The sequence below is a fragment of the Homalodisca vitripennis genome, chromosome X, assembly GCF_021130785.1.
Source record: "Homalodisca vitripennis isolate AUS2020 chromosome X, UT_GWSS_2.1, whole genome shotgun sequence".
Lineage (NCBI taxonomy): Eukaryota > Metazoa > Arthropoda > Insecta > Hemiptera > Cicadellidae > Homalodisca > Homalodisca vitripennis.
The window spans coordinates 92,944,660-92,971,904 of NC_060215.1; the positions used below are offsets into that span (position 1 = coordinate 92,944,660).

Consider the following 27,245-nt stretch of genomic DNA (forward strand, 5'->3'; position numbering starts at 1 on the left):
TGTGGTTGTACGGTGTTAAGCTGTTCCTAACATCCCTCTAGCTGTTTTTTTGTTTTGTCTCGTAACTGAGCACGCCATTACTAAGTGTCAATGTTCATTTGTAACGTAAATAGAAGACAACTTCAATTACAAAAATATAATGTAGAGCGCCTATCACAAACACCATCAGCAATGTAAACAACATAAACAATCTACAAAACGTCTGGTACACATTCACTTTCCAATACTCTCGCAGCTTATTAAGATACCTGATCCACTTTACAATATAAACGCGTGGTATATACTTAAGTGATAGTTAGTTAAATACAAATGTGTATTGACATTAACATGAGCAATAGTTAACAACTTATCAAGTGCAAAAGTGTCTACCTTACTTTTAGCTCGGATACTGATGACGCGACTTTCTCCGTAAACCCGAAAACCAGACTCATTTCTTTGAGAGCATTCATGTTGATCGTTAGTTATTAGACAATGAATCGCGTTGCCGTAAGCAAAAATGGACGCCATTTGTTTTTGTACAGTTAGCCTCCGGAAGACGTTTACAATTAACTTTAGCGTATTTGGAAAACATAAAATATCTTCAGGTATATTGTGGTGGAAAACCCAAATAGCTTCAGAAGCAGCTCTATTACCTCGGATAAATGCTTTATTGCCATGAATTTCCACACGAACTTCTGATTTGTTAATTTATATGACAAATGTTTTAGTTTAACATTTTACGAGTATAGTGTTAAAGAAAAATACTGTGCCAATAAGCAATGATTGCAAATTTTTCCAAACAATTGGCAATATAAAAAACAGGATCTTAACTGCTTGCCAAGTGTAAATTGTTTTTTGTGATACTTTCCTTGCAATCTTCAGAGCTTACGAGTTATCTTGATGGAACTGTTGATAATTTGTGTAAGCAGGATAAGAATGTAATTTGTGTAAGATGCTGATAGAATTGCATAATGAGTCATTTGACGTAATAGTGATATTGAAAATTATGGACTGAAAATTTTGCACGACTCTTATATCCAGCAGTTACTACAGCTTAGTACATATCGCCTGGCCTTGATTAATACCACCTTAAATTCACATATAGTAGTCAAAACCTGAAAGCTATGTGACTTTGATAGATGAACCCGCTATCATTTTTCTACTGGTAGGAACAGAATTCATCTTCAAGTACTCTTAACACACAACTATATTGTAAAATTGTCCACCGTTGCTAATTACTGTGGTAATTTTTGAAGTTGAATTGACATATCATTTATTTGGGATTACTTTGATAATTTCGATCTTATTGTCAGATTTATTACGTTTTATAAATTTTATTAGGGATTTATAAATCAAGTTCCATAATTCATAATGTGTTTAAACCTCTCTACGATGCCTCCGCCCTTTCGTGAGACTTTTTGAATTTTAGGGTCTTTATTAAGAATTTATGATTCAGTTTTGATAGTTTTATGATTCATAATGGGGTTATAGCTATCTTCAATGCTTCCGCTCTTCTCACCAGGTTTGTTACGTTTTCTAAATTTTATTAGGAATTTTTGATTCAGTTTTGATATAGGTTCATAATTTATAACGTAGCTTTAGCTATCTTCGATGCTTACACATACGTCTTAGACTTTTGCAGACATAAAATAATTCAAGCATTCACAAATGATTTTAAAAGTTTCCATCTAGAATATCAATAAACAGCTGACAAAATAACAAACGAAAGTTAGTTATGACTTAAAGTTCTATTTGTCATTAATTAGGTTTGAAAAATATTTGTTTGATATATTTGTATTTACACCCACGTCCATTTTATTTATTTTCGTTTTTATATTAGTCATTATGATGCCATAATTTAACAAAATATCACTAATAGATTTTATGCAAATCCATCTTAAAATATTCATGGTGTTGGTGTTGCCAAGTATAAGTGCATATCATCATTGATTGACAGTTCTATTCCTCCCACATTTCTGAATCTTAATTTATTTACCACACGACCTTGCTGTCCTGAGGTGATACAGGAAAAATGTTTGAAAAATCAGCGTTAGTGCTTACGAACATACGATATGTTGTATGAGTTTAAATATTGTTCTATAGAAATCATATTTGTATTTATTACTTTAATTTCTCAATTTAACAAAACGGAACTGTTTTTACTTTATTCTTGTTTACCTCAATTGTTTTTTCCATGAATCTGTTAGTGATGGAGCATGCATATCAATGATTAATGGATACATATTACATATACGTTTTCTACACCTTTATTAAATTATGTACAAAGTGGAAATTATGTGATTCATGTAATTAATCTTATAACATTTTCAATACTTACAATTCACTCAAAGACTTGCTCATTAGGTAACTTTAGTTTGTCTTTAAGTATAATTAATTTTACCTATTTTCCCAAAAAATACAAGTAGTAAGGTACACAAAATTGTCAAAAGTCACTCCTCGTCTTGTGGTCTGTCAAATTAAAGAACACGAAAATCAATTTCATTCAACTACTTCTTTAAAAAACTGTTCAAAATAAAATAATAGGGTTTGAAGTACCTTCGTTACACTAATATGTTTGTAATAATTAATTTCTCTGCTTTTTCCCCAAATGAAAGACCATTAAAATGCTTCCGATTCTGCTTTACAACTGTTTTATACTATCCCCAAAATGTTGGTTATCAATTTTACAATTTGTAAATTGAATTTTAAAAAATAAGTAGAACTAATTTTGAGTCGAAATAAAAAATATTGGTAGAGATTTAATCACCAGGTATGTAATGTAGAAATATTCTTTTCTAGAAAAACGTATGATTTTCCTCCCTATTATAACCGGTTTAATTCATGTTAAAAACAATCTGTTTTGGAATATGTTTACTTTTAAGTAACAGAACTTTTTCGTAAATAGAAATATTTATTTCTAGAGTATTCTCGACACACACTCTCTTATTACGAAAACATAGATTCCTCGGTGCAGTTTTTTGTTGGGTACTGTAAGAACGGACGTGGAGGACGCTGCACTATGCAACTCGGATGCAACGTTAGCACATGAAGAGATCCAAAACTATAACGCAATTGGACGCGTAGCACGAACTACCGGCACAATGGGTCATAACAAGAGTGTACTGCACATAAAGGCAACTGTTAATTATTGGTCCTTGACACACTCAATGATTTTAGAAGGTATTAAAACTTCTGGTACTTATAATTTGTGTAAAACATTAACTATTGAGGTTGAAGAGGTATGATATGTCTGGGCAAAATAGTTATACAGTTAGTTAAACAGGCAATATATATATATATATATATATATATATATATATATATATATATATATATATATATACAGGCAATATTAAATACCTTGCTTATTAAAAAAATCTAATTTTATATTATTCCATTTCATATGGAAGTAAGCCTATAAATTTATGTAAGTGAAAAAGGAGAAGCTTATTATTTTCCCACACAATGTTTGGAAAAAGCATCATATATTAAGAAGATAACTGTAATTACTGCAATTATTGTCTAAAAACTCAGTATTTTTTCTAATTTCTTCAACAAAACTAGATTATTTTTATTTGCATTTCTTTTTGTTAATATTATTTATTCGCAACTTTAAATTCGTATGTAATTAAAAAATTATACGTTTTAAAAGCATTTACAGCATCACACATTTTTAATTACTACAAAAGTAATGAAATATACATTACTTACAACTTATTACTTACAAATATTTATTACTTTTACTTGCATTGGACAGAGGATTTTATTTCACAAACCGTTTATAAGATGTATTTGATTTAAGTTTAATTGGGTGGACAGATTCACTACTATCTGTGTTATTATTTCCGAGAGGAATATTAGGGGATTATGTCTGCGAGTGTAAGGAATGTGACTAAACATTTTTAAAATAAATTAGTTTTCAAAAATATTTACGTACTTCAGGAAAAAATGTGTTTTATATTCACTGCAAACAAATTGTTACATATTTGAATTGTTTACTTGTGGAATTGTTCTCATACAGTTTGCCGTTACGTAAACCAATTCCTTTCCTTAATGACTATACCACAGTGCAATTAAATTAGATTGTTAGATCTAGTGTATAAAATTCCTCTTCTTATCCAAAAGGCTTATAAACCTCTCATTTATTAGATTTTTTTGTCAAAACACGGTTTCAGAAACACGATGTATTAATCTTAAACATCGCTTGACTCAAACTCATTCATCATAACGTCATTTGTAATCATTCTGGTAAAAACTAAGCACACGTAACGTGTTTAAATAAACTAATATAACAGACTTTGCAGGTAGTAACGAAAGTCTTCACGAAACAAACTTTTTCTCAGATTATTGCAACATTGCTTTTCTTCGACCTCTTAACAGCATATTTAATAATTTTCTTCATTGGGCCAAGATGGCCTCATGTACTGAGTTTAAGATTTTGAGGACTTTTGTGTTAAGAGTTATCGCAAAGACGGGCGTTGACACGATTTAATAAGAACCTGTCGGGTCCTTAACAAATCTGTGTAGGCTGAAATGTACCACACATTTTTAAGGTGTTTTTAATTTCAGGCCTTGAAGAAAGAGCTATTATGGTAAATGTTTTTATTTTTAAATGATTTAGATTTGATATCAATGACTGTTAAAGGCAAATGAAAATATCGTTAACTATTATAAAACCTCAATTAATCTCCACTGTATTGCTTTTATGACAATGTTTTGGCCCAGAAATTGCCAAAAAGTTTATATGTGTTGAAGAAGTGAAGTTTTTAAAATTTGAAATATACTTAATATATCTCGCAATTTATCAAATTTGAGTAACCAAACATAACTAAGCTGATATATCGCATTGGCGAGAATGTTTTGATCCGAGAGTTTCGCCAGAGAAGTTGCATGTGTTACGTCAAAGTAAACTTCCAGATCTTCAGAGTAGAGAGAAATGTAATTACATTTCTCAACTTTACGTGACGTGATTTAAGTGTGAAGTTATATTCTGAAACTCGCATTATTGCTTTATCGCGGGGGCTTATAATTCAACAGCGTTTATTGACAGTTGTAGAATGATATTTTGTGTCTCGTCATGACGTCAATATCTTGCTATTTAGAGCTTGAACAAGATAATTGTGTACATATAAATATGTTGACGTATTCAGGAAAACCGGTTTGTTCTTCGTCTACTAATATTTGCAAGCAATAATGTATATGTTATATAACATGTATAACATTTCGTAACATATAATGATGACACATTTCCGAATCCTATTATCCTTTTAAACCTTCTATTGTCAATAACAAACTACAAACAAATAGTACAAGAATGGTTCAGTGTCTTTCATGCTTAATTAATTAAGGGCATAACTCTGCACGTAGAGTATAAACATTACTCTTTTTGTATCAATGACTGTAATACTATTTGAGAAGAACTTTATAAAGCTGCCATTGTAAGCATAATTCAAGTTCCGTATGAAATGAGATCAAAGAAATTAGAATGATGCTGTCACGAGAACTGAGAGATCTTTGTCACAAAAATTACACCAAGTCAATGTTCCTTTGTTGAGATATATTTCTGCAAATAAGTTGCAGTTATTTCTCTACTAAAATATGAGAATATTGTACTGGGAATATTAAGAGCGATCACTAAATAAATACTTAAATTATAGTTAAATAATGAATTTAATGTAAAATGTTTTAAATTCCAATTGATTATAGGTATATTATATATCTGAGAGGTATATTAATAGTTAGGACTTAATGCGATTCGATATTGCATATCCATGAGAAGGTTTTTGAATGACTTTCCTTCTGTTGATAAGATACAACTTTTCCACTGATGTTCTGAATGACATATAGCTTATTCTATTTTGTCGTTGACAGATTTTAAGACATTTGCGATCGTTAATATTACAAAAATATAACACTAAGTTTCGAGGATCGGACTCTATCATATTCACCAGGTGCAAAAAAACCTTACGTCACAAGATTAGATGTACACAACAATTAAAAAAGTGTACATTGTAAGTGCAATTTAAACGTGTAGCATTGAAACTCACCGAAGCCATTAAATGTAGATTTGTGTCTAGTCAACACCTTAATTTTTAGTTTCTAAGGACAAATGGAGTCGGTGAATGTAAAATATTGTGTGTGTATAAAATATTACAGTGTCACTTGTTTAAACTGGGCCATTTAAAAGTTATTGTGGTATATTCTGTTAGTTTTGAATCCTGTTTACTGAATTGTTATTAATAATTGTGCACACTCCTAACGTTATCGAGGTAGTATATTATTGTTATTTTATATTTAATTTTGCTTAAGTAATATAGTAATTTCACAAATAAATTTGGTATAATGGTAGCTGAAACAATTAGTTACAAACTAAGTGAAAACATGTATAGTTTCTTTAAATAAATAACACTAAAAAACCTAATTGCTCACTGAATTTTATCCTAATAATCTTTCCTTCTTTTTTAAGCATATTGATCTTTTTGTATAAAGTTGTGCGACTGGGTCAAATTTTACAACAGTGCTGTTAAAACAATCATACAAATTATATAATTATTTTGGACTTCGTGATTGTAATGAATTCATGAAGAGCATATAAACCTTACTCTTGTAATACCTTACTCTTTTATCAAACCTAAATCTTTGATAAAAGTAGTACATTATTAGTAATTTATGGACTATTAAAACAGTTGAAAGGAGACAATTAGAAGTTTTAGTATGGAAAATCAGCATGAGTTACTTTTACAAAACATTCATTATTGGTTAATTGAGAAATTTGTGTTGGAGGTGCGGTAGATGTTTTTGTGGTTTGAAAATAAACCCGAGAACATTGTTTTTGTCTAGATTCGATAAATTATTGATCTTTGATAATTTTTAAGTGTCCAGGGTTGAGTAGGGTTTAAACGCGTTGGATGTGACAGCTGAGTTATGTACGCTTCATGTACAAGTGTCACGGAGCGGTCAAACCGGTCTCGTCTAAGGAAACTACCATCCTATGAGTCTGTTGTATATGTATCTGTACCACTGTACTTATAGGTATAAACGTTAAAACCAACTTAGCTTTGCTAGCGAGGGATGGAATGTAACCAGTAGCCAGTGTTCAAGTGGAAAATATGCCAGTATTCTTATTTTTATCGACTTGCTATGACCTCTATTAGAATTCAGTTAAAGTACTCGATTGGTAATGACATTTTATTTCTGCTGTCATATTATTCTACTGATATTAATATTCTGCTAAATATGTGTCGTGACGTTTTGTGTTTAGCGTTACAAATACATAATGACTGAATGTGTATTTCCTTATATGCATAAACAAAGTGACCAGTTAATGTACAAATTACAGGAAATGTTCTCTGCAGGGGCGTAGCCTGCAAAGATCGAGCGGCGATAACGAGAGCGTTTAAGGTTTATTTAATTGATTTATTCAAGGCCAGCTCCGAATAAATTTTGAATCTAGGTCATTTTCAGATAAGATGCAATATTTAACTCATTAAGAGACATTACATATTTAACAATAACTGAAGTAATAATAACTAATATTATACCCTCAATACAATAAAAAAATTCTTACTTTTCCCTAATTTTCCTAAATTGCACGAAAATTTCAGTATCAATCAGTATCACATTCGTAATGGCATATTACAACTATACTTGATTGGAATTTATAATATACAAAGAGCAAATGATAACAAAATAAAGAAATGTAATAAAAATATTTTGAGTTTTATGTTAGACTGTAATTAGCACTCCATAAATGAACATTACTTAACGTTTAGTTTGTGAAACCCTTTTGTGGAAGTGTTGTATTAACATATAATATCAATTCATTCGACAATATGTTTTTTTTAATTGTTTAAAAATGAGAAAACGATTAAAAGACACAGAACAAAATATTTACTACTGAATTCCAACTCGTTATGGACAGTTTAATTTAATTTAGTCCTTCTTAAATGTTACAGAGATATTCAAACATAAACAAAAAATCTCAGTATTTATAGTACTTGAGTATTAAATATATTTAGTTTGTGGAACCCTTTTGTGGAAGTGTTGTATTAACATATAGTATTATTTCATTCCACAATCTGTTTTTTAATTGTGTTAAAAATGAGAAAATGATTAAAATACACACAACAAAATATATACTACTGAATTCTAACTCGTTACGGACATTTTAATTTAGTACTTCTTAATTGTTACAGAGATAGTCAAACATAAACAAAGAATCTCAATATTTATAGTACTTCAATATTAAATATAATTTTATAAAAACCTTCCCCATAGTTTATTTATACACATTAAAAACTAAACTTACGCTTCAGAAAGATGAGGGTCTTCGGTAAATATTCCAAACACAACACTAAATATTTCACCTAACAGACAGAAGTCAGATCAGCCAGTTCCACGAGATAAATGCACATTAGAACTAATGATGTTCCTTAACCGATTGTCCTTTGTAAGTAAACACCTTAGACTAGTAAATAACCGGCCGCGTGGGGTCGACAGTCCACAACAAACGTAAACTGGCCTAGAGTTATTTCGCATCAGGATCTGTGACAGAGCATAATGATGTTCCTTAGCCGATTGTCCTTTGTAAGTAAACACCTTAGACTAGTAAATAACCGGCCGCGTGGGGTCGACAGTCCACAACAAACGTAAACTGGCCTAGAGTTATTTCGCATCAGGATCTGTGACAGAGCATAATGATGTTCCTTAGCCGATTGTCCTTTGTAAGTAAACACCTTAGACTAGTAAATAACCGGCCGCGTGGGGTCGACGGTCCACAACAAACGTAAACTGGCCTAGAGATATTTCGCATCAGGATCTGTGACAGAGCATAATGATGCTCCTTAGCCGATTGTCCTTTGAAAGTAACCACCTTAGACTAGTAAATAACCGGCCGCGTGGGATTGACAACATATATATTATTAGAACCTGTGGCAGGCAGTTCTGTAACCTTATATCATCGTCTGAATAAACGAAACACTAATACATTTAAAGTATGGTGTATGTAAAGAACTGCTGTACATTTTCCGCAGGCTTCATTGGTTCAGGTTCTGTTGAATTAATATATATACACCTTAGTCATAAAGTATCTTTTAGTAGCTGGGTATTCCAGGATTTTAAAACTTGTTTCTAATCAAGGCCAATATTTATGTGATCTTACTTTGTATCTTTATATCCACGCACGACAAATGCTATAAGTGCAGTGCGTCAATAACAAGGTCGCGCGCCTGGGAATCGAATTTTTTCCTTCAGTGCTCAAGAAAGTGCCTCTGATCTCTGATGTAAACGTTCTCATATTTGTATGATATCCTATTCTCACTGGTTTGATTCATTTTTGGGTGGATATTGGAGTCGATTTTAGGAACTTAAAATAATATTTTTGTTCTATACGATTAATTGGTTTCCTTGATTTTTTTGATAATTATTGTTTTTTGATAATTATTTTTTTGATAATTATGCCTTTTGTATCACAATTAACATTTCTCAAATATTCGTTTTAAATCAACTTCGGTGATTGCTTTATTGTCAGTCGAATACTGTTGAGGCCATCGGTTTGTTTTTGTTGTAATTGTGAAATAACTTTATGTGGAGCTTATACTAATACCCATGTACTATACGTTTATTTATTTATTTACATACCAGTGTCAAACGCCAATTTAAAATGTTTAATCATATGTAAGACCTAAATTTTGAAATTAATAATCAAGGAACAATTAAGAAAAGATAAGATTGAAACAGTGTGACTGTCTCAATAACCTACAAGTTCAAAAACCAATATACAATAGTGAAAATAATCAATAACAATAACAGTATAATGATACTGTCATACTCGATAAAATATATGACAGTAATAAAAGCAACGCTCGTTGCTAACCTTAAAAAAACGAACCACATTTATTTGTGGGGAAGTATGGACCACTTAATCTTCTGTGTTTATAATTTGAGGCCTTTAATGATATTTGATTCTCCCCAGGGTTTTCAAAACTGTATCCATTGCATGAATATCTCTATAATCCCTATAAACCTAACATTGTATTGCCGTACATGGCCATTGCGGCACTGTTTTACATGAGATAGTGATGCTTTCGCATTTTGATTGATAAATTTAATAGAGAGTATGGTTTGGATTCTATTGGTCGCATCAATTTAACAGGATGAGTAATCTTTTGTAACAATTCAAGAACGTAAGATTACGCTGTATTTACACTATTAACTGATATTGACCTAATTTTATACCGTCTAGATCGTAAAAACAGTTAGATTCATAGTTGTCCATAATTCGTTTGATATTTTCTAAACACATTCAGAACCTTCTCATTGCCACCAAGTTAAGATATGTCCTGTCAGCCTGTAGAAAAGCGTAGTCAGTGCTAACACTCACGCTTCTCGAATCTTTCATTCATTTGTATTCATTATTGATCACGCCGTAACTATCGGTTGTCGTTCATCATCAGACAATCAACCTCTTCTACACCACTTGGGAGAAAGTGGGATGAAAGTGTTTAACTCACTTACATGTATAAACAAAAAGGTTACACCTACTTCAGGACCTTACCATACGGTGTGTCATATGAGACAGATCTATCATATGTATGGTCATACTGTAGATAACATGCGGAACGTAGATATTTTTAAACATGTCTTCTCGTCATATATATCTCTTAGTGCCAAATTACATTAAGTCGAAAGACATTAAGACGTACAAGAAGAAGTGGTCATGCCATTTTAAGCTTAAGTTATTAGTGATATTTTATGACGGAATATGGTTATTGCTAACATTTACAAAACTATTGGCATTATATAATTGATGTTCTTGTGTAAATATAAAAAGCATGAGACAATCTTTTCGCATGAGTTTAGAATGTTCGCTATTAAAATTGAGTGCTTTGCGTCTCCCCAGGGGCCCGGTTTAGGATCGGCATTTGTAAACCTAACAAATATCTATCTTACTGTAGTCTGAAGTAATTTGTTAAACGGAGCCGGAAAGAAAACTGGATGCCGCAGATGGACTAGTTAACGGAACTTGAACCAATTTTAATTGGCTGCAGGAATCTGATACTGCAGGCTTCTGAGTTTAAACTGAACGTCTAACACAGACATTATATATGTATATGAAGTATAAACAATGGCAAAGAAGGAAGAGTGTAATGGGTAATTGAAGTGAGTCCTTGTTATTAAGGTTCACGGTTTCTTACCAAGTACTATCAATTGAATTGATAGAGCGTTTGTAACCTGTAATCTTACATTTTATCGTAGGCTCAGATCCACGGAGTAGGTCTTGGGTACAGTAGTTAGGTCTCTGGAATTCTCCACAGTCAAGAAACATTAGACGACAGTTTAAATCACAATTTTACGGCAATTTTTATTGTTATGTTCTATAACTAGATTTTCAATGATTGGCTACAGTCAGTGTTCCAGCGTATAGTATACTAAACAATTTATTAGTTTAATGGAACCTAATTTGCGGCGTTGAACTTTTGAACAAATTGCTTGAAACATCTAGCTTCGTTGATTTGCAAACCCGGATTCTCACGTGCAACCTATATTATATGTTAAACGTTGAATTATAACATTTACATTAATGGTTAGTTTGCTCCACTCGTATTCTTGTATAAAATATATTGCGTATTACTGAACGCTGGTTTCTAGATTGCTGAAATCCAATTTTCAGTTATTAAGTAGTTCTTCGATTTTAAAAACTTAGATCAATTAAGAAATCAACAAAAAATTTTCACACCACTAATGGTTTTTTTTCCATAATGTGTATAATGTAGTTGTCATTAAAGTTTAAATATATATCTTTTAGCCTCAAACGTCTCTAATATAATGATTATTTGACAACGCCAAACTCTAGTGCAGTAACAAAGTAGTAATTGCATTCGTTGATGAATATTTAGAACCAAAATTGCAACTTTCTTCACAGTACCACAATGAACAGTAACCATTAATGAACAACACGACTGTATGCAATTAATTTTCAACTGAAATGCAGCAGTGGGTGTAAAGCCCGTGGCTAAACGGTGAGCTTAATAGCACAGGGTAATTCCCAACAAATTATAGACTTGGAGTGACTAGCAAAGCTGAATTCAATGTGAGCAGGGCACGGGGTAATGACACAGTGAAGTACAGTCGGCGGCCGGTGGAAAGTTTTCAAGGTGTGAAGAACCGCGCGTGGCTTTGCTGCCAAAACGGTTCTTGGAATTGCATCCGTGGATAATTTCAGTACGGGACAGGATTCGCGTGTGCTGCAAGGTGCCATTGATCTAGCAACCAAGAGAGAGTTACCCTTGTGCAGGATCTAGGAGACTCCATCAAAATTGACTTCAGGCGGAAGTGATTCAACACTGAATATAAAGAATACAGATTTTCATTTTCTGTGATTGAATATCTGCTATTCTAATTGATGCCAAAGATTGATATGGTTTATAATTTTCACCTAAAACGAGCTCATCCAATCATTTGTTAACTACTCTATTTTTTGTGTGTTCGGCTTGATTTGGTTATCTTACATCACTATTAGACTCCTAAGCCATGTCAACCAATAATTGTAATGAGATCATTGTAAAATCGATGTTTGAAAATTAAATAAAACAAAAATGAACTATTCAATAATTTGATTAATTTGAAGTTTGTGTAACAGCAATTTTACCTAACTAAAAGAACTCAAAATAGAGATAAGGTAGTAAACTGTTTATGTATATATTACAGGTGTAATGTGATGAAAATAATATAGAATTTCATTTTCTGTTGTTTGTCTAATCATAACTACTGAATTAGTGACAAATATTAATTATTAAGTTTTATTATTCCGTGAAATAAGATGAAATATTAGTGTAATAATTATGATTAAGGAAATGAATCCAGTACAAAACGACGAAACGTAAGTTAATGCAAAATGAATGTGCCCTGTTGCACCTTAATTTACATAAAAACATTGCTCGGATATTGTACTCACTATATAATATGCATATGTTAAGTTGCGATATGTTGTTAAAAATATAACCTTATATTGTTGGTTTTAATAGCAGTGTTCTGTTCATTTCATTAAACTGTGATTTTAAGGCACGCCAAAATGCTTTGGCTAAATTTGGTGAACAATCAATGTGAGTTCCTGGTGGTCTTAAAGATAGCTGCGAGAAGAACATGTCCACACGGTACTGTTTGTGAATGTCTGAATCTAGAAAACAGTTTTAAGTACATTGCACAGCCATTGTATTCATTCTTTGCTACAACCGGACCTTATAGTTTATGGGTGAGGCGATCTAATATAATATGCCAAAAAGGACCTCACGCATGAAGAACCGCCCAGATTATTCAACACTCTCTGAAAGCATTTAAATTAATAAGGTGCAGACACCACATACACTTAGACAAGTGTGAAGGCTGTGGTCAACCTAACTTCAAATCTTCATGACACCAGATACACTCTGAGTAGATGGATTACAATGTGACACCCTGAATGTCATCTGTTTTGGTAAACTTCTCGGTTGTTTACGGAAGTGTATCTACGAATTCATTTTACTTGAACTTAAGTGTATCTGAATTTAAAGGTCGATTTAATTTCCATTAATAAATAAAAACCCATTTATGTAAGAGGACTCTTCTCACATCCCAAGGACCAAGTGCTGTAATATTTTGGTCATACAGTTTTATCTCGGTTATATTTTGATAACAAAACACAATATAATTTGATTCGTTGGAAGCAAATTTTATACAGGAATAAAAGTTAATTGGTTTGAAGGTTTTATTATTATTATCAATTTAACGAAAGCTATAATTGAACTATAAAAACGTGCATACAACAAACGACCTTTAGAACGGGTTACTCACACAGAAATAAGTAAGTTTACTTCTCTTTAATAAGCATTTACGCAATGTGAACTCCCTCATAGTTGCACAAACATGGCAATAACTCATTTAAAGCTATTTTAAAATTATATTAACAAATGAGATTCTTAACTTGTTTATTTACTATGCTACTTTTGTGTTCCTTAAAAGCATTTTATTGATATTCTAAAATCACCACACAACACTTTAACAGCAGCTTTAACACAGAAACACATATATTCATAAATAATTATTAAAACAAAATTTAAATTCTGATCGTACAAGGTAGGCCTATGTGAGCGATATATTTTCATGTAAACCCACAAAGATAGGGACAGGATACCAAATTAGAAGGAGACAGCCTTAACATGTTACTTCTTTGAGTTTCACTTCTGTCGGAGGTTGATTTTAAAAGATTACAGGATTTCAAATATTTCCCATGATTTAAATTCTTGAAATCTTAAGTTGTTGTCTTACCTGTACCGACTCATAAAAAAACTGAAGTGTGAAAAGACCTTGGTGATCATTATCATCGATACAAGGTTAGTTCCTCTAATCGTTTTGAAGACACAATTCACATTAACGACCTGTTGTTTGCACTGTAGCTATTGTGTGACCATTATTGAGAAATAATGAATAGACTAATAATTTGCAATGTCAGTTAGCGAATAACAATTATCTGGCTGTGGTATAATAAGAACTTTGTTCACTCTTGCGAAAAACGTTGTAAATATTCTCAGTTGGTTAAGGCATGTGTTAGTTTTCAAGAAAACTCATAAACATCATATCTATTTACGTTTAAATCGATGTTTCTCCTTGATAGGATAAAAGGATTAGCAATTTTTATTCCTCTCAATGTACTATAGTTTGTATGACACTTGTATATGAAATCAGAACAAAAAACATCAAGCACTTTTGTTAAATGCTCAATTGACATTGCTCTGTGTGTGTTTGATGTAAGTATGTATGTATGTATGCATGATATAGTATACGATGCAAGTCATTTAGTGGAGCTTGAATATTTTACCTTAACTCAGATTTAGCTATGATCAATAAACAAATTATTTGTCAATAAGAAATATGGATTTGGTATGCATATAGAAGTTTAAAAAAGTATTGTTTTAAGAAACGCCATAATATATAAAATAAACAATAACATTGTTTGTAACATTTATTAAATGAAAACGAATTTACATTTATAATAACAGTCGCAAATTTCCGTCATCCTGAATTAATTACAGTTTAGACGGTCTGCAGAGCTACACTTGAATATCTGAAACCGTGGAAAAGTAACAAGGTGAACTTACAGTAGATTTGTATCGCACTGTGTCATATGAGGAAGAGATATGCCTGATCATCCGTGTCGCTGCATCTATGAGCTGTACTACCCCATGTACATCCAATTTATGGTTCTGCTAAGGTTAAGCCACGCTCTGAAAACCTGGTCTATGTCGTTAATTATCTAACAGTACACTTTTAGATAGCGTTTACATGGCGGTTACAAAATGTTTTTCAGAACGTGTCTACCGCGTACAGAAAAAGCAAAACGTGCTTATCGATATGTCACAAATATGTCATTGAGCTCCGATCCTTCCATGATTCAGGTATAGTGTAAGGTTTTTACGAATATGTCATAGCGCTTAAAACACAACTACCTACTGTAATGTTGTAGTAATATGAGCCAATCGCATCATTATTGACAGAGCAAGGAATTTGAGTATCTCTAAAATACCTTAAAATTTAATCAACTTATACAATACATTTTTTATTTATATCTTTGCGTCCGCCCATTTAAGTTGTAGCCTATGCGTGACATTACAACTATGGCATAAAAATCGGTTTTGTTTTTTATGTCACATTGTTACCGAAAGTGCTACTTGAATCGAAATATCAATATTGTGATACACTGAGTAAAAAATTAAATATATTCGTCTGCCTGTTATTTTTAAGCATCATTCATTGATTGGATTGCAAAATAGATAAGATAGTTATAAAATTTGATATTTTTGACAAAAATTCAGTGGAGCGCGTTTAATAGATTATTATAAAGTTTAATAAATTTATTAAAATGTAATGTGAAAGTGCTAATTTTACTATTATATTGTATTATTTTTACAAAACATCTGCTCATGAGTGTTATATTTTAACTAATACAGTGATATTTGGCACAGCAAAATAAAAAGTAAAGTTATTTGTCAAAAACAAAAATATATTAAGTTACTGGTGATTGGCCTATAGACCTATATTTAAAACTTTTTTCCTTATGCATAATGATATGAAGTGCATTTTAATTGGCATATTCTACGTTTTTGTGATATTTTTACCAAGGCACAAAAAATCTTTTTTGGTGTAATTTAATATCATATTTTCCTTAATAATCCAAATAACTAGCAGAGCCGATCTGAAGGTAATTTCTGAAAATGGATTATCTTAAAAATTGCAATGATGCAAACGTTAGTTAATGGTTATTTCAGTATTTTACCATTGTCACCTAAAGATTTAAGAGAGTCGCTGTACTCCTATTCCCACAATTAAGATGGCACACTACGCTACGGGGAAGCCGTTGTATTTGCTGATGCCTTGAGCCTAGTGAGACAGTTAAATAACAAAATGTGTTGTTGAGGCTGACAAACAATTTATTAAGTTAAGTGTAGTATAAATGACCGAACTGTTGGCCCTTTTATAGGAATGTGTCTCGATGCTTCCTAAGTTATTGAAACGTCTTGATTACAATAAATTGTACATTTGACATTTAATTTTATTGACTGAAGCTCGTCCACCCTTTAAAGAAAACAGTGAATTTTAACGTCGCATTCTGGATATTTGAGGAGTCAAGAGGATTTCATTCTGGCAAGTCAATGTCAGTGTCAACGGCGGCTCGAGTGGCGTGGTATGGCGGCCCAGTACGAGGTTTAATGACTTCCAGGCGCCTGATTACAAATGGCATGATATGCCGAATAAGCTTACTGTGTCCTTCATGTTCTTGGCGTGTAAGTACAGCAATGGACGGCCCGACAATGTCGTCATCATCTCACTGCTTTACGAGTGTGTTCGTTGATAACATTTGTATTTCCCATTAAGTCGTTACCAAGCTGAATGGCTCTTTTAGTGTCTATACCAAAAAAATGTTGAGTACTGCAATGCAGTAATCAACCTAAGGTTACGTCATCATCCAAAGATATACTCTATAATTGTAACAGTTGAATCGGGCTTTTAACGAGTATGAAGAAGAGTATAGAGAAATATTGTGTCTGATAGTTTTGTTTTTCAAAACACATAAAAACATCTTCTGTTCAGTCATAAAAAGATTATTGTGTAAGCTCCTTAAATATTAATAAGTTGTTTGGAATTGCAAGGACTCGTGAAAACATAACGGCCAGAATATACGGTAGTTTACAAATGACACAACTGGATGTATCATTAGTTAAACTGGTGTCTCAGGGAAACATTTTTGTACTATGTGCTAATTGGACTCCCACTGTTCCGAAACTTATATTGTACTATGTTTCTCTGAGGAGGAAGATGAGCAATATCCATAAACTTGTCAGAATTAACAAAAAGGTGAAACAGCGCTTTGAAGTGATGTAACTAATTAACATATTGATTCGGTTCCTTAGATCTTCATGTACCGATAAGGAAGACGGAGGGTTAAGGCGCAGCTTTGTAAAATATATCATTATTTGCAATTTAGAAAAACGTCATATTTCTATTGTATATGACACATAACTCACTAAAGCTAATTGTAATTTATTTAGGACAAACTCCTTACCATATAGTACATATTATGAATATTTAAACTTGAAGATAAACAAGCGTGGAATCACAAAATGCATAATTAAATTTTCTGAATGAACTTAAATAATTTAATTTAAATTAACTTAGTTGATGTTGTGATATGAGATTCTGCCTTCATGTTTAAGTTGACCATTGAAGATTACGTAGTTCCAGAGCCCATTGGCCAAGGTCAGATATGGCTACCTCCAACATCCTGTACTCCGGCACAATCACTCCGAGGGAAAACCCTCCCATTCCACTTCTCTTCCATATTTATAAGACAACATTCTCACAACAGAGACTGTTCGCAGTCTTTGTTTTTCTTAGTCTTGTTGTCCGCAGAGCTGACAAATTGCTTGTTTATCACCCGACACGACATTTTAATTGTAAAGGTTTGTCCTGCGTATAAAAACACGAAGAAATTGATTTGAAGTAATAATTTTATTAATAAATGTCGTCTTATAATAATAATAGAATCTAGTTGCGGCTTTGCTCATTGTGGTTACAACTGCAGCATTGGCAGTAACTTTTACGTTGGCGTGCGTCTACGACCTGTTCTGAATCATCGCTAAAGTCTGTGGCAGTCATTATAAAGTCACCGTTTTCGCACCCAAACTCTCTCTGTACTGTACCAGGCCGTCATCTCGTGGGTTCAAATACGGATACTATCCAGCACCACTAGACACATCTTATAAGCAAACAATTTCAATTTTCAATCCACAGTTGAAGCCTTGTATACAACATTTACGAAAAGTGTTAAGTTCACGTTAGCGATATCGAGGTTTTCCACGAGTTCTCATGTTTGGTTACGAAAGGATGCAAAACATCGTCTTGAGCATATCTTTAGATCTCTTGTGCGACCCAAATATTTAAATACTTTGCATAAAAATCTTGATGTATCGCGGATTTCTCTATTTAGGCTACGCAATTTTCAAAACTGTTTTAAGTGAGCTTTTATGACTTAAGTCAAACGTTTGTACAAAGTTCCATGTAAATCTCTTCTGTAGTTTCGGAGATTTCGTAATCCGTCAGTTAGTTACATTTGGTTTTTAAATATATAAAGAACACTACCGAACAAAGATGTTATATGTATATTATAATTTGTGACCCAAAGGTATTTTTAAGCTAGGTCTAGTAATATAAGTTTAATATATGTTTATTGGATGTTAATAATTTTAGGCAAATAAAGGTACTTCTGAAGTTAGCCAAAATACGTTTTTATTTTGAATTTATTAGTTAATTGCGATAAAACGGAATGCATAGTAAACATTTATTTATATGATGAGTTGTTATATAAGTATACTAAAAGTATAGTGTATGTGAAATATTATCAATACATTGGGTTGACTGGCAAGATCAACATATCAAAGGCGCAGAGTGACGGAACCAGTTGTCATAACGTCAACAGGAACTCACCAGTTTGAAGTAAATACTACAAGTACCTCGTTAACTGAACAAATTAAGAAACTAACAACTCACCTTTAACTGAACACGAGTTTTACACTTAGATTATTTAAACGTAGCTGTAACTCTTAAAATACAAAATCCAACCATAAAATTATGGGATTGGTCGTTTATAATTTCTTTTGATGACGTATTCCTTATTAATTTAAACAGATATACCCAACTGGTTATATATAGTAACATTCCCTAATTTGTCTCTGCGTGTATTACATTTACTATTTGTCTTTGCAGCGACAGCATATAGGTAAATATTTCTTGTTTTATTTTAAGGAAAATTCTGGGACGTTTTTCCTTTTTTAAAGCACGTACTTTCCGACCTCTCCCCCAATTATTCTGCTTTATGGGCTGGCGATACAAGGCTAAGAAACAGTCCGAACTTTATTTTGGAAAAATGTTAAGGTAAAAACAGATCTGTTGAGTTTCTAATAGAAGAAAAAGACAATTCTTGAAATCAATTTAATGTACTCTTTTTGCATAACACAAGTTCATGTTTATTAATACGAGATCTAAAGATGGTGGGTGCCATACTGCTATTCTTCCTGTTAAAATTTTACAGTTGTTATTTTTTGTTTTTGTTACATTTTACTGTTTTGGTTGTTATTATTATGTATTCACAGGCAGTGTATCATGCAATCTATTTTTAATACGGCTATCGTATCAGATAATATGTGTTCAAAGTATTAACCCTTTCTTGTGCGAGATTATGTGGTGTGCGGATTAATTGAGACAGACAACCTGATCACTGCAATCAGTGTTTCGAAATTACAGAAAAGTTAATTATAAAACTAGCGAAACTCACTATTTTTAGACTATAAACTCTGATTTTAGTGTAGTTCACTTTGATTAACCACGCACAGTATCACTTTAATTGTTAATACACAAAGCTAATTTTACATTTAAAATTGTATGCTAATATAAAATAAACCGAAACAACGGAGTGACAAAAATTCCATATACAGTAACGACAGTTCCTACCGAAGTAACTAATGGTAAGGGCAGCAACTTTTCTACCCTTTGACCTTTTTCACCCCACAATCAATACAGTTCTTCCTCGGACAGCAAACTATGCAAGGTTTCAAGTCTATAGGACCTTTCTATCAAGGGTTATCGCACTGACAGACAAGTAGATAACGATACGATTTTAAGAAATGTCGAATCGTTAGTAAATTTATTATTTTTGATTCATCCAAATTAAGATATGTTAAGTAAAATGTTAATATAACAAGGTTCATAGAATTTAATTTTAATGTATTACAGTTGTTTATAATTATTAATATTAGTTACTTCCACAGTTTATTTGCCTTTTTTACTAGTATTTAGTCCTTATTTATTCACTATTTTACTTAATATACTTATATAATATAGTTAATAGTTTTTAACTATAGAGGTTACTTTATGTAATTCAAATACTGTGAAATATGATAGTAGAAAACTCTTAAAAGACAAATTGTTTTCAGACGGATTAAAGATCTTGTAACTATGAATAAAAGTCTGATACTGTGTATTGTTGTGGTCATCGGTACTCCTACTCATTCATCAATCGGAGACCTTGTCCTGGATGATTGCGGAACAATGCCTACTACGCCCCCAGACTATTAACCATTCTTGCATGCGTGTATATGCTAAGCACGTAATAGTCTGTCACGTTATTGTGGGGAACTTAATTATTTTTCCAGGCGAATACTTCCATACGCTTTTGGAAATTCGAATGGCCATGTATGATTTACGATGGTTTAACTTTTTCACGTTTAGGGTTAAAGTGGCAGATTGTTATGCTATGGCTTATCTGGTGTGTAACTTATTGTTGAAACATAGTAACAACAATCATATTTTATAGTTTCGTTAGGGTCACAGAAATAAAAATGCTTTTAACGCCTATCTACAGATACGGTAAGTACAGCGATTGGTCATACAAATCGTAAACGGTTTCATCAGCAGCGTCTTGTCTTAATGCAGGGTTCTTCCGCTTTGTGGGTAATGTAACACAACAAGGTCTAAAAGACTGTTTGGGGAAAAGATAACAGTAAGGCTCAAGTTAACGTAAGTGGAGACCGGTGTAGAGCAGGACCTTGACCCGGAGATGGATCAGCACCTGAACCCAGCAGTCGTGACGGGCGTGCTGAATACTGAGTGTGTAGCTGCTGATCCGCAGCCTTGGGCTCTTGGAGTGAATATTAAGAACAATGAGAAATCTTGGCAAGTCGGAATTAACAGGGAACTATATCTCAGAACCATTAGCACAATGAATGAGCGGATTATAAATTTCAGCTATATTAATAATTTATATTTTTACACACTTATTATACTTCTTTAACATCTAAATGATGAAATCCAAAAAAATTAAACCAACATAAAAACAAACCATTTTAAATAACAAAGATATAAAAGCCATAAACCGGTTAGATGCGTATTATTAAATATTTAAAATAAAAGGATACATCCAAATTATACGACTAAAACTAAAGGTGTGAAAGTGTTTAAGGTTTAACATTGTTCTTATGGAATTAAAATAAACTTAAAGTCCGCCAGTGAAGCTGGGTGGTTATTAAGGGTGTTTCATTACTAAGTAGATTTTTGACTTTTTTCACAATATGTTCCTTTATAAGATGCTGACATACATATATGATTATAAATAGTGAATAGAAATTTACTTTGATCACAATAATCGTAATTATCTTGCTTCATAAAAGAAATAACAAAACATTTAGTGCTGTTTGCGGGTCCTCTACACCGTAAATCACGTGACAATCTTTAACTGGTTCAAATTGAACAGGAAAAGATTATTGAAATATTCACGTTTTATTATTCTTTGCCTAATAGTCCTACTTAGAGAACAAGACATTTTTTCAAATAAGATATGTATGTAATTTTTTCTGGAATAAACATCGTATTTTTTGTGAAATTTGTATATTTTAACTTCTATAAATAATTTTAAAAATTCAATACAAATTTTACGTTTACCGTCGTGATAAACTCACCAGCAAGTTTAAAGCTTTTGATCATTAAACTCGTTTTCATCAACAGCATCTTATGACGAGCAAATACGATGACAAAGCGATGGTAGGCTTTGTTTGTTCGATAGTAAATCTCCAGAAAAATCCTGTTTCCTTTATAAGCTTAAAACACCATTAATACATCAATACGTCTAAACTTTATTTCACAATCCTTATTGGTTACTGTGTATGACGTCACTCATCCAATTGCGACGATTGGAACAAGGAACTGCCTCTCACCCTTTAACTTTATTTCGTTATTGTTATTGTTCAGATTGTGAAACGTTTGGTTAGATTAGTGTTAATGTTATTGTGGGATCTTCTATAACGGTTTATAACCTTAGTCTTGTGTGTACTAATGGTTATTAAGTAGTATGTGATTTGTTATGTAGTTATTAGTGTATAGTTCCTGACTTCTGCGTGTCACGACGCTCTGGTATGATTTGTTAATTTCAACCCAGATTTTAGTTACGTCTTTGGTTAGTTATCTACCTCAGGAAGAGATCACATTGCAGTGTCGAACGTAGTGTTTATATTTTTATACCAATGAACAATGACAAATGTTCGGAAAAAATCACGCCAAATTCACTACCCCTCCTTTGTTAAAAAAATTAAACAAAACAAAATAGTATCACTTATACTTTGCAATCGCCATAAGTATTGGACATGGTCGCATTTTGATTTGCGTACAACATGTACATCACATAACATGTAATAATTTTACTTAAAAAGTTAAAACTGTATTAAATACTCTTTTGAATATGACATAGAATTTTTATGTACGTCGTCGATACGTGATATATAAATTCATAAAGCTAGGGACCTTATGTACTATGTGTAAGTTATATAACACTAATTACATAATTCATGAAATAGTCTTCTGCCAACAGCAGTGCCAGCGATCATAATTCAGATACCAGTACTGTAAATAATTAGCCCGTGTGCAGTATAAACGTACGTTGCGTAAATTATGAGGTGCCAGGCTTCGCTGAGATTCATGCTATTATAATCCAATTTTCAAGTGATGAAGTTTTTGCACTACATTAGGTTCAAGGATGGCTGTGACGGAAAGAATTAAACATTTTAGTGACACCTTGACTCTCAGTTCGAGGCTTGCCTTAACACAAAAAGTACAAAACTGATCGTTTTACTACTTATGCATGCACACACGCGCGCGCATGCACACATAAATATATATATATATATATACACACACACACGTCAGTGTGACATGTGTAGTTTTAATTAACAATATTTCCAGTCCGAGGGTACTGTTTGCTCTAGAAATTTTTGTGTACATTTTAAATCGGACATTTGTTACTAGACAGGGAATATTATCCGTAAGTTAGCATCCGCGTGAGCTATCTGCAAAAATTACCTCACTGATCTGTATCGCATCCTATCAAGACGGAATTTTCAGCGACTATTCCAAATAGGCTGGATTTTCTAGGGCTGGTTTGTTAATATCAGCTTGGCTTGTTAAAGGCTACCCCTCCGATAGTAGCATGTGCCATCAGTCAGTTGTACACTTAATGTACAATAATGTTACTGCATCTTGCCAATTGATATCCTACTTTACAATATTAGTTTTCTTTTACGCTTGTCGGGGATAACTTTTCTGTATTATAATAACTCTTAACTATCTATCTATCTATCTTACTTTAGATCGTAGAAAAATAACTTTCAGGCAACAATTTGGACCGTTGGCTAAAATTTCGCACACCAAGTTCCATCAGTTTAGCATGCATTGAAAGTACAGCAATGACTTATATGTCCTATCAGAATTCTTTGTCCTATATGTTACTCTTGTTTACACTACTGACAAAAGAAAAGTTCTTGAAAATGTTTTTGTTTATAGTTTTAAATATACAATTGTAATTATCCTGTGTTCCGTTTAATAGGCATCTATGTTGTTTATTGTAATTATTAAATTTACTGTAACTTTTGTTTTTGGCGATGAAAGTTTGTGAAGATAAGTAGACATTTTCCACCGTTCTGTGATTTTCTTTATCGTTTAACTATGGTAAATCAATGCCCGAAATAATAAATGGAAGTTACTGTGAAGTAGCGCTTGTATATAGGAGTAATTCTAAGTAAGAAATCACATGTTTATTTGATTTAGATTTATCTGCAGACACTGACTAGTTATTTATAGCCGTTATTTATCCAATCTCAAACCCTGTAGCCCACTCCAAAAGTAAGAAGCCAGGAGCCGATTTTAATACTTCGGGTCCAAGCCAATAAGTCGTAAGCGAGATGTAAAGTATCCGTAAACTAGTCGTAAGCCTTGTAACTGCCTTCAAATTTTCCAATATACAGCCACAACCTTCATCATTCGGTTCTGAGGTGGTAAACAATTATTGTTTTAAATGAAATAACAAGGAGTAAATATTTTTATCTTACGATTTTCTTTAGTAGGGGTTGTTGCACCCATAATTAAGTTATGGGAAAATAAAGTACCAAATAAGCTATTTATTGTAACCTTTGTGTTTACGATATTTAGTGTGAATGTTTTTGTACGTAAAATGTGTATATAAACTTCAATTTCGTGCCTCATTTCAGCGTTCTAAACGTGCAATAATTTTAAAACCCTGATGAGTGAAGTTGCTGTAATCGATATTATTGCTCAATCTTCATATAATTTTTTACGAAGATATCACAAGATACGGTAGATGTCCTGAGTGAGTAATACAGCCTCACCTTGGCAGGCACAAAACTCTGCGTGCAGAACCCCGAGCTCTTCCTACATTGGCGGAGCAACTCGTCAGGTTCATGCTCACAATGGGACTCTGGTCCAGCGATGCGGGCCACGAAGAAACAATTAGTGCGTAACATTCACCTAGTTATACGTTTCATTTAAAAAGATAAACCAGGGTTTCGGAACCGCAATGCAAAACTGTTTGTCTCTGTAAACAATGTGATGGCTTCTTTCAATTAAACTAAAAATTCCTGTTTTATAGGTTTCTATAGTTAATTCGTCTTTTTAATATTTCCTCAATTTGATTAGTTTTACAGCAATGGAAGTTTTAGTATCCATACGTGTTGCCGCAACGTCATCGCATTCATTAGATAGGATGTGAGGCAGGACTTCATCATTGGTTCGCCTCAAAAAATAAGTTTGCGTTTCTTTATAGTTTATTCAAAGTCAAGTAATAACCGAACAAACGAGCATAGCTTATCTCACAAATGTGAACACCATTAATCCTACGTTGTACATAGTTCGTTGTGCAGTTCCTAGGCGTGTTTATCAAAATAAGAATACGTGTTCAAAGTTTTTAGAATCATACATAATTAATGTACTGGATTGTTACGTCAGTTAGTTAAGCAAATGCGTTCATTTTAAAACAAGAATGAGAAGATGAGGTTTACATTATTTTATATTTGTATTTATATTTCACAATATTATTTGTTATTTTTGTGTATCAATAAATAACATTTATTATTTGTATTCATTACAGTGTAAATTACTCTTGATTCTGTGTTGTAAGGTAATCTATAGGTTAAAGAACTTTTAAACTTCAAACGTTGACACTAGCGATACCATGCTTGGCAGTGGTTTAGTTCAAGCGTTTTGCACTCCGTTAATTGCAGAAACAATCTTTCTACTCTGTTTTTATAGTTTAGATCACCAAGTTCAATTATTCTGAGTTGATTAAGTACCACCGGGGAATATCTGTGTCTTCTAGGAAACTCGTTGACGTCATTTTCTTGTCGTTAGTGTTGTTTCAAGAAAAACAACCTTACCACAGGAATTGAACCTGAGAAAATGTTGTATCAAAGTCAATTTTGTAGTTGTGCAACAATGGAAAAAACTTCAATTAAGGGTAAAACATGTTATGGAACATAGCCAAGGTCATCAAAACCCATCATCATATATAAAGTGTCGAATTAATTATTTCAAAACGTTCTAATTGTTGTTATAAGTGTTTATGGCATTGTTTCATTTCTAGGACGATTATATATCCGTATGTATAGCTGATCGTTATCAGTCATCATGACATATATTGAGTGCATTACCTCATTTCTAATGCTATACTTAACTTTTCTCCTTTGAAATTTGTCAAGAATAAAAAAACAAAATGTATAATCATTTTTGCTGTTTAAAAAATTTCAATAAAATGTTAGTCTTTCGAATGGATTGTAGCTATATGCGTAGACAGACCAATAAGGAACAGCAGAAGTACACTAGGCGTTCTACAAGCGTGGGAGTATCAATAAGATCAACTTTTAGATTCTGTTTTACCCATTTTGTTCTCAGAATACCCTAAAACAGAAATTCCAATCAAACACGTGCAATAGAATATCCTTACATCAAGTGTTACAAACGTCATAGAGTGTTCATAACCTTTGTGTCTAAGGAATGGTCATTAGGAAACTGGAATTTAGTAATAATTGTTTATATCAAAATTAAAATGCTTACGTAAATAACAGACCGCCTTATTCTTTATGTAAATAATTTAATATTGTTAATTTTCAAACCTCCTGTGTAATTATGAAAAATTTATAAAACCAATATATATATCTTAAACAGCTTTTTTTCATAATTCATAAATTTTAATATGTACGCCATTAGTCGGTCGACAAATGTCCAAACGATACTCAACTTCTCTCCAAACATTCGTTAACATTTCTTCGGTTATGGTTGTCAGTGCTTCATTAATCCTGTCATTTAAGTGGTTCAGGTCGCAAAATGTTTGTGAATAAACAACGCTTTTGATGTACCACCACAAGAAAAAATCACATGTGTTAGGTCCGGTCACCTTGGAGTCCAAAGCATAGGTCCTTGCCGGCCTACCTATCGATCTCCAAATTTTACGTTCAAAGCGTCCGTGACCAATGCAATGAAGTGTGGGGGAGCACCATCTTGTTGGAAATAAAGTCAATTAATGTTTTCGAGTTCATCTAGCTGAGGAAAGAAATAATTGGTTAACATGTCAAGATACACAACTCCATTAATGGGGGTTTTCAGCAAAGAAGAGAGGCCCTATAATGCAATTTTTCATCACACCACACCAAACATTAACTTTAGGCAAATCAGGTTGTTTCCCAACAATTACATGTGGGTTTTCAGAGCCCCATATTCGTGAATTGTGTCTGTTAACACATATATTCACATGGAAAGTAGCTTCGTCTGTAAAAATTATATCTTCTAAAAATTATTCATTTTCACTTATTCTGTTCAAAATTTCAACCGCGAAATTGTAATGG

The 27,245-nt window shown here is 32.5% G+C and overlaps 1 protein-coding gene across 1 annotated transcript in view; it reads left to right on the forward strand.

Moving 5' to 3' along the window:
* Positions 1–27,245, forward strand: part of LOC124369504 (flotillin-2) — a 428,795-nt gene that overhangs the window by 59,782 nt on the left and 341,768 nt on the right. The window lies entirely within an intron of this gene.